Source organism: Cyprinodon variegatus, unplaced genomic scaffold (assembly GCF_000732505.1).
Source record: "Cyprinodon variegatus isolate N-32 unplaced genomic scaffold, C_variegatus-1.0 Scaffold539, whole genome shotgun sequence".
Classification (NCBI taxonomy): domain Eukaryota; kingdom Metazoa; phylum Chordata; class Actinopteri; order Cyprinodontiformes; family Cyprinodontidae; genus Cyprinodon; species Cyprinodon variegatus.
In genome coordinates this window covers 1-11034 of record NW_015150992.1, presented here as the reverse complement: position 1 = coordinate 11034, position 11034 = coordinate 1, and positions in this window count along the sequence as shown.

Genomic DNA, 11034 nt, shown 5'->3' with positions numbered 1-11034 from the left:
CACAAGGTCATCATTGGACTCGTAATTTCATCAGCATGACGAGGTTTCACCAGCCTACCATGTACACACTGTAGACAATATTAAAATAACTACATTATCTAAAGGATGCAATAGAAACGGATCAGTAGTCGAGACATCACACCGAGTTTATCCACATCGCTTTGCTTTGACAGATTCTGATTTATTATCTTTAATAGTAATGAAAGAAATAAACTGAAACAGTTACAGTCTATCAGACATCAGAGGTTCTTTAAGGAACAAAAGTAGACAATTGATTGTGGCAGCAGCAAAATGACAGTGACACTGGGTCAGATAAAGGGTGATTAAAGGCTCTAATTCAGGTGCACAACCTTGTTGCTTATAATGTATGCAGAGTGATCCTCTCTGAGCGATTTGAGAGGTGGAGAAAGGCCTTTCTTTTTGAATACTTAAACAGAAGCAATGACATGTTCATGATACTTCTGACTAAACACAAGAAAATGGTGTTGAATATGAATGTGGCTTCCTTTAGCTGCGGGGGAGGCAGATCAGAACCCGCCATATGTTACAGAGTAAACCTTAAATGACAAAGTCTGAACCGATTCAGATGGGCTGGATCATAATAAGCAGAACATTAGCATTTATCTCCAAATAAAAACTACTCTGTCATACTCTTCTCATCTGGATGCGACCTAGAAAATGATCAAGACCATCCAAAAGCAACAAGGGAGTCCAAAGAGAGTCAAAATCGAGAATATACAGGCTGGCAGGAGATTTTTTTATCACAGTTATTTTCGGGACATAATATTTTACATTTTATGAGCGTGTGAGTTCAGCTGTCAGTTAGCATCAGTGCCATTTCTCGGTTCATTTAAGTTAATCAATAACCTTCTCACTCAGCAGCACTGCACCGCTCTTAGACATGTTCAATAATCAAGCAAGTTGAGACAAAAGTCACAAAAGTCAGATTTAATTGAAAGAGGCACGCATAGCTCTGCGTGCGGATTTCGGCTTTTTTTTTTTTTTGCAGGAACAATCCCATGGGAATACAACAGCACCTAATGAGCATAGCATAGATAAATCACACTACTTCTTAGGGTAGTGAAGTGTGCCAGTCTCATGTATGACAGTCTTCTGCCTCAAAAAGGGTATACCAAAAATCAGTCAATAAGGCAAAAAAATTTGCTAATAGCTTAAAAATTGTACAAAGATTAAATAGACAGGTTTTAAAATTGCAGGTAATTGCCAGCCAAAAGCAAAGCTACCAATAATTCTGCACTACATTTTAGGTTGAGTAGGTAAAAAACGACCGAAAGACCGAATTCAAGAAAAATATAAGGAAAGAAATGTGTAGCGAAAAGGTAGTGGGAAAATGTATTAAAAAGTAATATTGATTATGTACTCCATATTGCCTTGTATGGAGGACAAAGAAATAAAAAGGCTAATGTGAAAAAATATAGTCATTTTAAGAAGTTTACCTCAAGCCATTTTGGGGACACAACTAATGTGTAAAAAGGTGCTTTAAATAAATAATGGAAATTAACAGCCAGAAGACATAAGGCCTACTGGTATGATAGTGGCAGCATCACGTGCGGTAATGCTCTGAGCAAACAAATATATGAACATATCTAACAATTCTGTTGAAGTCCAGATCTTAATCCTTCCAATAGTCTGTCGTAAGAATTGGAAATCGATCTTTGTTTACATCATAAAATCTGAATAAGCTAGGTAGTGTAAAAAGAAAAACTGTGCATCAATTTCAGTCAGAAAATTTATATAAAAAAAACAACAAAAAACATCTAAATGAGTATCCCAAAAAAAATTACTGACTGGCTGTCAACAGTGTAATTTTAAGAGTTCCTTTTATTAATAATTTGGAAGGACCTTATAAATTTACTGTCTGTACAAAGAATTCAAATATATAGATTTAGAATTCAGTGTCAGTTTGTCAAGAGAAAAAAAACTAAAAAGCTTAAGAGTATGAAGACTGATGTGAGACCATTTACATAACCTGTCTATATTTAAACAAATGTTAAATGCTAAAATATGACTTAATTCCTTATTTATTGCAAGTGACTCTTTATTTGGATCCAATAACAATGAACAAAGATAGGTCACAGGTGTTTACATACATGGACATACTGATGTTAAGGTGTTCCAGTTAATATACATTTCTTTCTGTATTCTATATCTATACAAACAAATTACTTCTGTTTCTACAAATCTACCCGTCTAAAACACTCCTATTTTCTTTGATCATTATGTTTGAATAAATGAGTGCTGGCTGCCTTACAGTCGCTGGGTGTATTTTTCAGATGACACGCCAAATGCAACCAAGCTGAGAAATAGCTGCTGGCTAGAGTCGGATGGACTGGGCAGGGCTTTTGATTTTTAGCATCTAGCTGCTTGGATGGGTCGGAGGCTTCCCAAATGGACCACTCTCAAGCAAATGGGGTTACACACAGTCTAAGGTTACAGATGGTATTTTGAAAGCACACAATTGTATGATGCCTTTCTTTCATCCCCCTTTATTCAGGAGAGGGCTTAGAGACAAAAAAATAGGGTTTGGTTGGTGTGCAAGGTTGACACTTTAAGATGAAGGTGATTGTTAACACTCAGTTTGAGCTTGGAATCTGTTCTCAATCCCAGCCTCTGTGGAGACAATCATCCTCTAATAACAGTAATCTATCTCCTCGTTGGCCAGGACAATAGCTGTTCTGCAGGGGATGTAGACCTGAGAAAGAAAGAGACAGAGAAAAAGAAAGAAAAGTGAGACAATTGAAGATTAATGATGTTAACAAGATCACCAATTTGGAGATTACTGAATCTTCAGGTTTATTTTATTCTTTTTAGAAGTGACACACAGACACCTGGTAGTGTCTCATGGTCAGATATGGACAGCTTTTTCCCCCTTTTCTTTTTAACCAAGGTCGATGTGTCAGCTTGGGAAGGATGCGGAGGAGGAGGAAAGACAATGAAGAGTGTAGGAGGTGTATTCACATGAGAGCAATAAAAGAAAAAAAACTTGATAGGAGACAAACGCTACAGCTTTGATCAAAGTGAACAGTCAAGGTTAGAAAGCCATAATCAACGTGACAGACTTGCAGCATGTCGGCCTCTGGGTGGCACTAGAGTCAGCAAACTGAACTAAAGGGTATCAGAGTCAAAATTCCAAAACTACGCTCCTGGACAAAATGTATATGGAAACTTAAAAAATAATAATTTGTGCAATTGCCTAACAATATCTAAAAGTTACCAATAGTGTTTAATGTTACATTAGACATGCAGTTTTAGAGTGGAAACCCAACAACCCTATGGCTTCCCACCGATCGAGACGAAGAGGTTTAGTAGCAGAGTTAAAAAAATGATGTGGAATGATACAAAGATTGTAGTGGGGATGTTTACATTAAAGTATTTAAGGCAAAGGAGGGAAAGAAGCTATAAGGAGCCACAAATCAGAGGAGACAACTCGGAGATGCAGAGGCAGGGAAAAAGAAAGGGGAGAAGAAAATGGTGACTGAAACTCGTATGATGTGTCATTCTGTTTTTTTCCCCCCACTTATTGCTCCTTTGAAGCAGTACATAGAAATATATCAAATAGCAGAATTAAATATTTTTCATAGCTTTTAAATTGAGCCACAAACCACCGTGGTTTGTAAAAGCAAAGTTGGCCTTATGGATACCGGGAAGCGTCTTTGTGTAAATCCTTGACAATCTGTTATTAAATGGAAAAAAATGAGAGAAGTATGAAAATTCACTGGATGGTCTTTAGACTTGGTAAACAGTTTTTGTATGCTTCATGCAAATCAACATAGGCATTTCACCCTGGTGAGGTTCGCACAAAGCAAAGCTGCAATTGGAAAAGTATTTTTCAATTTATTTATAAATGTAACACAATCATATTCTTCGAAGGAAAATCCTCTAATTGCGAGGACTTATTTACTCTGCAATCCCTCACACAACATGTGGTGACAGTGGAGAGAAAAACTCCCTTTTAACCTCCAGCAGAACCAGGCTCAGAGTGAGCGGCCATCTGCCGAGGCCGACTGGGGTTCAAGGAGATGGAAGCCCCGGCACAAGACTTTGGCCACATTCACACTGCAGGCCTTGATGCTCAATTCAGTTTTTTTTTTGCGAAATACGATTTTATTATATTTCCAAATATATGCGACTTGTATGTGATCTCCTGTGTGAACTGCAGTCATACAAGCAGTAGGGGACTCAATGACGTCACTGGCCAGCATGCTCTTTTTTTACGGAAGTAAACATGGATGGTAGCGCCGGCGCACATCTAGCGGTCTTTTCCAACCATAAAAACACCATCTTTTCCATATGGTTAAACATAAATACTGCTCTCCACGTCATCATCCGCCATGGTTGTTGTTTTTCTTGCCACTTCTGTGTAGCAAGACGCAGAATAGTGAGCTTTGTCTGGTATTAATGGCGTTCAGGTCGGATAAATGCGACCTGGCCGTTCAGACACAGGTCGCATTTGAAAAGATCAGATTCTTATCGGATTCAGGACCACATAGCCAAGTGGCCTGGGTCGGATTCGAAAAAATCTGATCTGTGTTGTTCAGAGAGCCATGAAAAGATCAGATGCAGGTCGCATATGGGCAAAAAAATCGGATATGGGTCACTTCAGGCTGCCTTTGATGCTGTGAATCAACATTCCCTTGGATGAGTAACCTAGAACGGATTAGAGTAGTCTTCCTCCGGGGCCCGGACACTGGTGGTGGAATAAGCCAGAGGGTGAGTGGGACTAAGAATAGTCTGCGATTGGAAGGGAGCCAAACGTGGATTGTTAGCGGCTCAATCAGTGTTTGAAAAACAGGCGGTAACCGGCTATTTTCAGTGGGAAAGGGGCTTAAGACTATAGACCAGCTACTTAAACAGCTGGTTTTCTTCATGTCCAGATTAGTCAATGCAAGCAGTAAAAGTAAAGAATATATAGATATCTATTTATTTGGAGTTATAACTATGTTGTAAAGTCTTTCTTTTAGCCTAGTTTAGGATGGGAGCTAAAACAGCTCTTGCACTTTTTACCTCACATTGTCAATAAGACTTCTCATATAACAGCTTTATTATTATTATTATTATAGCACTTTGTTTATGATTCAAAATTAAATCTTTTTACAATAAACAGAAAATTCTAATTAAGCTTATATTATACTTGAAGGATTTGAAGTTTTCTTTTTTTCTCATCTCTAGCTAAACTGTTACTGGAATAATTTTATTTCCTTTTTTTAACTTAAGTAAAACCTTGGGTATTCTTCATTTTTCAAAAATTTGGCATTAATTGTTATACTGCTCTGGAGGTAAATTTCCATTGATTTGTTCTTTTTTACAATCCAATCTAATTTAGAGTAAACACCATTAAAACGATTTGTGTGGTCTTAATGATGGGGAGCTCTTTAAATCCATAGGTTATATGTCTTTAGGTTTAACTGCAGTGGGTTTTGCAAAGTAATTATTGGAGAACTTCCACACAGCGCAATAAAAGGGTGAACAACTCTTCTAAGACCTATTACAGCAACAGAGGAAATATATATTTTTAAAAGAACATTACTTTTATGAATGGGGAAGGTTATTAGATATGACTTTGCTACATTATATGCAATCATTGGAATGTCATTTGTACATCAGAGGCTTCTAAAAAAAATTCATCTAGCAGGTAAAAACATTTTTTGCCATTTCTTTTTCTCAAAACAGGTCTTACAAGGTGAGCCTGTAGAACTTTATTTGTTGCTTTCTCCAACAAAGAAAGGACATTTTAATGTTGAAAATCCTTTAAAGCGTTCAATTGTTGAGTCAATTTGCTCAAAATTGAAATGATTACTTTTCATCCAAAGCCTTTGCCTTCACCAAAAGAGCAACTTTGCTTGAATTGGAGGCACCATGTCTTCTGGAAAAATAATTTCCACATTTTCCAATCAATGCAATAACTGTTTCTAATTATCTCCAAATACTGGCTGTGTATCTAGTGCAAATATGGGTTTGTGTGAAGAAGCACAATCTGCCACTGGGCATAAGCTGATCTAAAAGAAGCTCTGTGGACTCGGCAGGGAAAACAAACAGAGCCTGCAAATGTCAGACTGCCTACATATATACAGTACAAAGAATCAGCCAAGTAAGGGCCTCATTTTCAAGCCGTGTGGCTAATAGAGCCTATGATCAATCCTTTTGATATTCAGTGTCATTTAGAGGCAAGAAGCCATCGTGTATCATTAGTCACAGATTCATGCCAAAGGAAAAGCAAGACAGACATAAATGATGCGATATTTCCCCAACAGAAAACTAAAAAAAGGGAGCAGAGTTGTAAACAGTTCAATCACCCCACTGAACTCTCCTAGCCGCCCCTCGGCATCAGAAGATCTGAGCTCGCCGTGGATGCGTTTCTTTGGCAACAGTTTGTCATTGAGGGAGTCGAGCAGCCCGCCGCTGAAACACTGACACAGACATTGGTGCCTAATTAAACAGTCACAGTGGGAGAGTCTGCATGCAAAGGCATCACAGAGGGAAGAAAAGCCAGAATGAATCGCTGCACCTGTTCAGACAAAAGCTACCACTGCGCCAAACCTGGAGTATGTCAACAGCTTTTATTTCCACTAAACGGATAGTGTTTAAATAGATAGTGTCTTGTTTATCAGAATTACAATCCTAAGAATTAGTGTGACATATTAAAAAGAAATAATACATTAAATTATCTAAAATAATCTGGATATGTTTTACTGCAATTCATTATCATAAATATTCAAAAAAAGTGTATTACTAATTAGATAAACTGGACAATAATAGTAAAGTTTATGTGTACAATACAGGTTCAAACGATAGGAGGAAGGAACAAAATAGCAAGGCACACTGCAAAAAAAATCACTTTTTTTTAAAATAAGTGCATTTGTTCTTGAGTTTAGGAGGTAAGTGAAACACCAATGGAACAAGACAATTTACATTTAAAATAAGAAAAAAAAAAATACTGCACTCTTATTTCAAGTGCATATTATCTTAATATAAGTGGAACACATGAATTCCATTCACAAATAATTTCATTTACCTACTCAAATTAAGGGTAAATACACTTAATTTAAGAAATGTTTACTTATTTCTAGAGCGTTTTTGCAGTTCATTGGTTCCAATATAATAATATGCTTGAAACTACCTTTGGAAAAAAAAAACATGAAATTGTTTTAAGTTATGCCATTATTTTTTTTTTTTTATCATGAAAACAAAGTCGAAACTAAAGAGAGGTTTTAATTCTTTGGCACTAAATGCTGAATGATAATTTGATTTTAATTGGGCTTTTATTTTAAACAAAAGTCAGATTTTCGATGTTAAGTCAACAAACCAGAATTTTAAGTCAACACTGGCCTTCAAAATCCTGGAAGGATTTAACCAGTTTGAAACATACAGGGATCTGTCACAATAAACAGTTGACATGCTGGTATTAAAACTCTAACACATCAATGTGCTGCTAACCTGTTGTTAACCGCTGTTAACATTACTGAGCTTGGAATCAGGATTTTTTTTTTAGCATGGTATTTGCTTATAGTGTTTAGCTTAGTTGGTAACATTAGTAATGATCTAAATCTGAGTTCCAGCTTGGAGTGTCAATGGCACAAAGCATTTTAAGACACTTTAGTTTAAAATTGTTTAAAAAAATAACTTTATTTTGAGTTGTTTTTTTTTTTTGAATGAATGAAGCAACATTAATTACTGTATGCTTGAACAATTCAGGATGTTATTTTAATGTTATTTTCAGTCTAAAAATTACTTTAAACCTCTATTAAAACTATCACAATTCGACGAGAAAGACTCAACATCTTTAGCCAGATGTTCAGGAAAAGAGGAAGTCAAAATAGAAAAAAAAAAAAAACTTTACAGTTTTTAATGTTCCAGAACAAAATGCAAAGAAAACTCCAAATACTTTCATGATACAACTACGATATGTCAAAATATGTAACAATAGGACATATTTTGACATATTAGATCCAATTATTAAGGAAGAAGAGACATTTGTACTTTTTTTGTACTGCTCTTTATTACCATGCATCTGCAAGCCAATAACGGCAACCTGTAATTACCGAAGAAGGTGGTTTGGGTCAGGAGGAACATATTTAGCCTTTCTTGTGACTTGCTCTGCTTTATTTTAGTCTATCCTTGCTTTTCTAGCATACAGGTTTAAATCAACAAAAGAAATGCTAAATCTGACTGAAGAAAAAAAAAAACAATAAAACTTCCCATGGCCGCACACAGAGGCTCTTAAGGGCTTTACATAAATAGTATACAGAAATTAGGACACACAGGAAACAGGAAGCTGTTATTTTGAACGTTCCTCTATCCGATTCTATGCAAGAAATTACTCGACATTATACGACACTGAATGGTGCCAGGAAGATTTGTGGTTCAACGTTGGGTTGGGCGACCTCATGTTTCTTTAAAAATAGAAAATATTGTTGCAGCTATTGAATAATAAGAATAAATGTTTTCTCACTTGTCACCTTATTTCTCCGTTTTAAAATACACCGTTCCAAAAATAAAGGGAAAACTCAAATAACAAATGCTCCCAGACACAGCAAACCTCCTTGCCACAGCTTGCATTGATGTGCCATCCTGGATGAGCTGCACTATCTTAGCCACTTGTGTGGGTTGCAGAGTCTGTTTAATGCTACCGTGAGTGTGAAAACACCACCAGCATTCAAAAGTGACCAAAACATTAGTCAGAAGGCATAGGTACTGAGAAGTGGTCTGTGGTCCCCACCTGCAGAACAACTCCTTTATTGAGTGTCTTTTGCTAATTGCCAATAATTTCCACTTCTGGTCCATTCCATTTGCACAAATCATGTGAAATTAGGATTGAAAAGTTTTGCTTCCAAAGTGGACAGTTTGATTTCACAGAATCTATATATAATGTTTGTTTACATGTTCCTTGTTTTTTTTTTTTAGCAGTGATATGCAAAGACCCTTAAAGAAAGATAATTATTAGTGAGTTAATTTTAAGATAAAATCAATTCTAAATAACATATACATTAAAAAAACTCATAAAAGGGTCAAGATGGACTGAAGTGCTAGAAGAAAAATCATCAAATAAGAGGGAAATAGAAATTGTGGCTTTGAGTTTTAAAAGCATGGGTTGGGATATAAAAAAAATATTTTTGTACTAATAAATAACATAAAAAAACGGGTTCACAGCCACATCATGTGTGATAACCCTGCTAATATCCATGTGCTAATGACTTCACATCCCTGGTTAAATCATGTTGGGGGGGATTTATGAATCATCCTCATCCACTCACTCACTACATATTCAAATGAATTACTCAGAAATATTCAACTTAATTCTCTTCAGTGCGGTACAGTTTTTCATCAGGGTAAAATGTCCTGTGGGATTTGTTTGAATGTGTGTGTAAAGCCTCTGCCGCCTCTGATTACTCATTAGGAGTAGGTGTTTACCACTTCAGCCGCTCTGAAAGCACATTTCATTCCCACACTCGTAAGGAACATCTTATATCCAGGCAACAGCAGGCTCTTTTAACCGTCAGATCAAGCAGCATTTACTGTAGAACAAAAACCTTATCTCCAATTTACTCCATCACAGGTGCAAAACTTAATGAGATGAGAGGGAAGCAAAGCAGATTTTCCTTTTAAATATTGGATTAGCAGAAAGTTTGCTGACACACTTTGTCCTTTTCTTGCCTCCTTTTGTCTCTCGGATGTTCTTTTGTTGCCTCACTGGGGAATAAGAATTTGGATTTTGTACTCCCCTCAAGAGTTGAGTCAAGCCTTTGGGCTAATACTCAATCTGATCAATGTTCAAACACACTGATAAAGGATTCATGAGGCGCTGCTCTGGAACATCCACTCTCCTCTCTCCCGACCCCAGCTGCTTGTGAACGCACTGCCTGACTATCTTTGCACTTTTAACTCTCCAGACATGTCTCTGTTTGGCTCCATTACTCACTTACCAAGAATCAGCCCACTGTAAGCACTTCTGTAGACAACATTTAGTTTGTACAGAATGTTAGGCAGACAAAGGATCTGACAGATAAAAATTCAAAACCTGCCTCGGAGGTTAACTAGGCTTTGGATTTAGAGGATTATATCCATTTGTGTTCAAACCAGGATTATTAGATTGTTACAACAAACACCTTAAACTCTGATGAATTCTATTTGATCACAAATCTCTTCTATTCAGGACTTTTATACATTTTTAGTTAGCAGCAGGAAAAAAATCCTGCTTACATTGACTAAAATAACATACAATATATAATCCTCCTTTCTCACATTTCGTCACATAACAACCTTATTTATCTTAGCTGTACTTAACCGTGAAAGTTGTTGTAATTGTATAAAAAACTAAATATGGCTTTGGTTGGTGGAAATATCAGCGTCTACTTAAATTGAATAAAGGCCCCTTGATCGTTGCCCGCAAAATATAAACAAAACTTTTTGGCTAAATGAATACAGTAACATGCTATGTAGGACTGAAAGCAAACATTTCATATTATCATTAAGATACCTTTCCCATAGTGAAACATTATGCTGACAGCATTATGCTGTGGGGTTGGTCTTATTTAACAGGCAAAGGGAAGGTAATGGGAAGACTGATGAAGCTATTTTTAAATGGTACCCCTCCATGGTAGTCTCTCCCACCACTGAATGCTGGATTACACAAAAATGGAAAGCTTAATCAGAGTAATGTCCACTTTACTGAAATGGAGTGGTAAATTGACATACCTCTTCTTTAAATGATAATTGTACTTGTATGTACACTGGAAATCATAATTTGTTCATACATTTGTATCGTCTTTTTTTTTATTCAGTAACCCAATAGGTTCCTGATTTGTTAAGGAATGTGAGCTTGACACAGATATTTTTGATTTATGCCCAATATCAAAGCATGGTCTGCGCTATGTTATTCCACGCAAAAGGGACAATCACGATCTAGCTGTGTGTCTAGATACGGCTGAGGCGGCGAGGAAGTGGGGGCAAGTTTGTGCAACAACGGAGGGACATGAGGGCGAAAAAACAACGGGGATCCAGGTGGAAAAAGGGTCC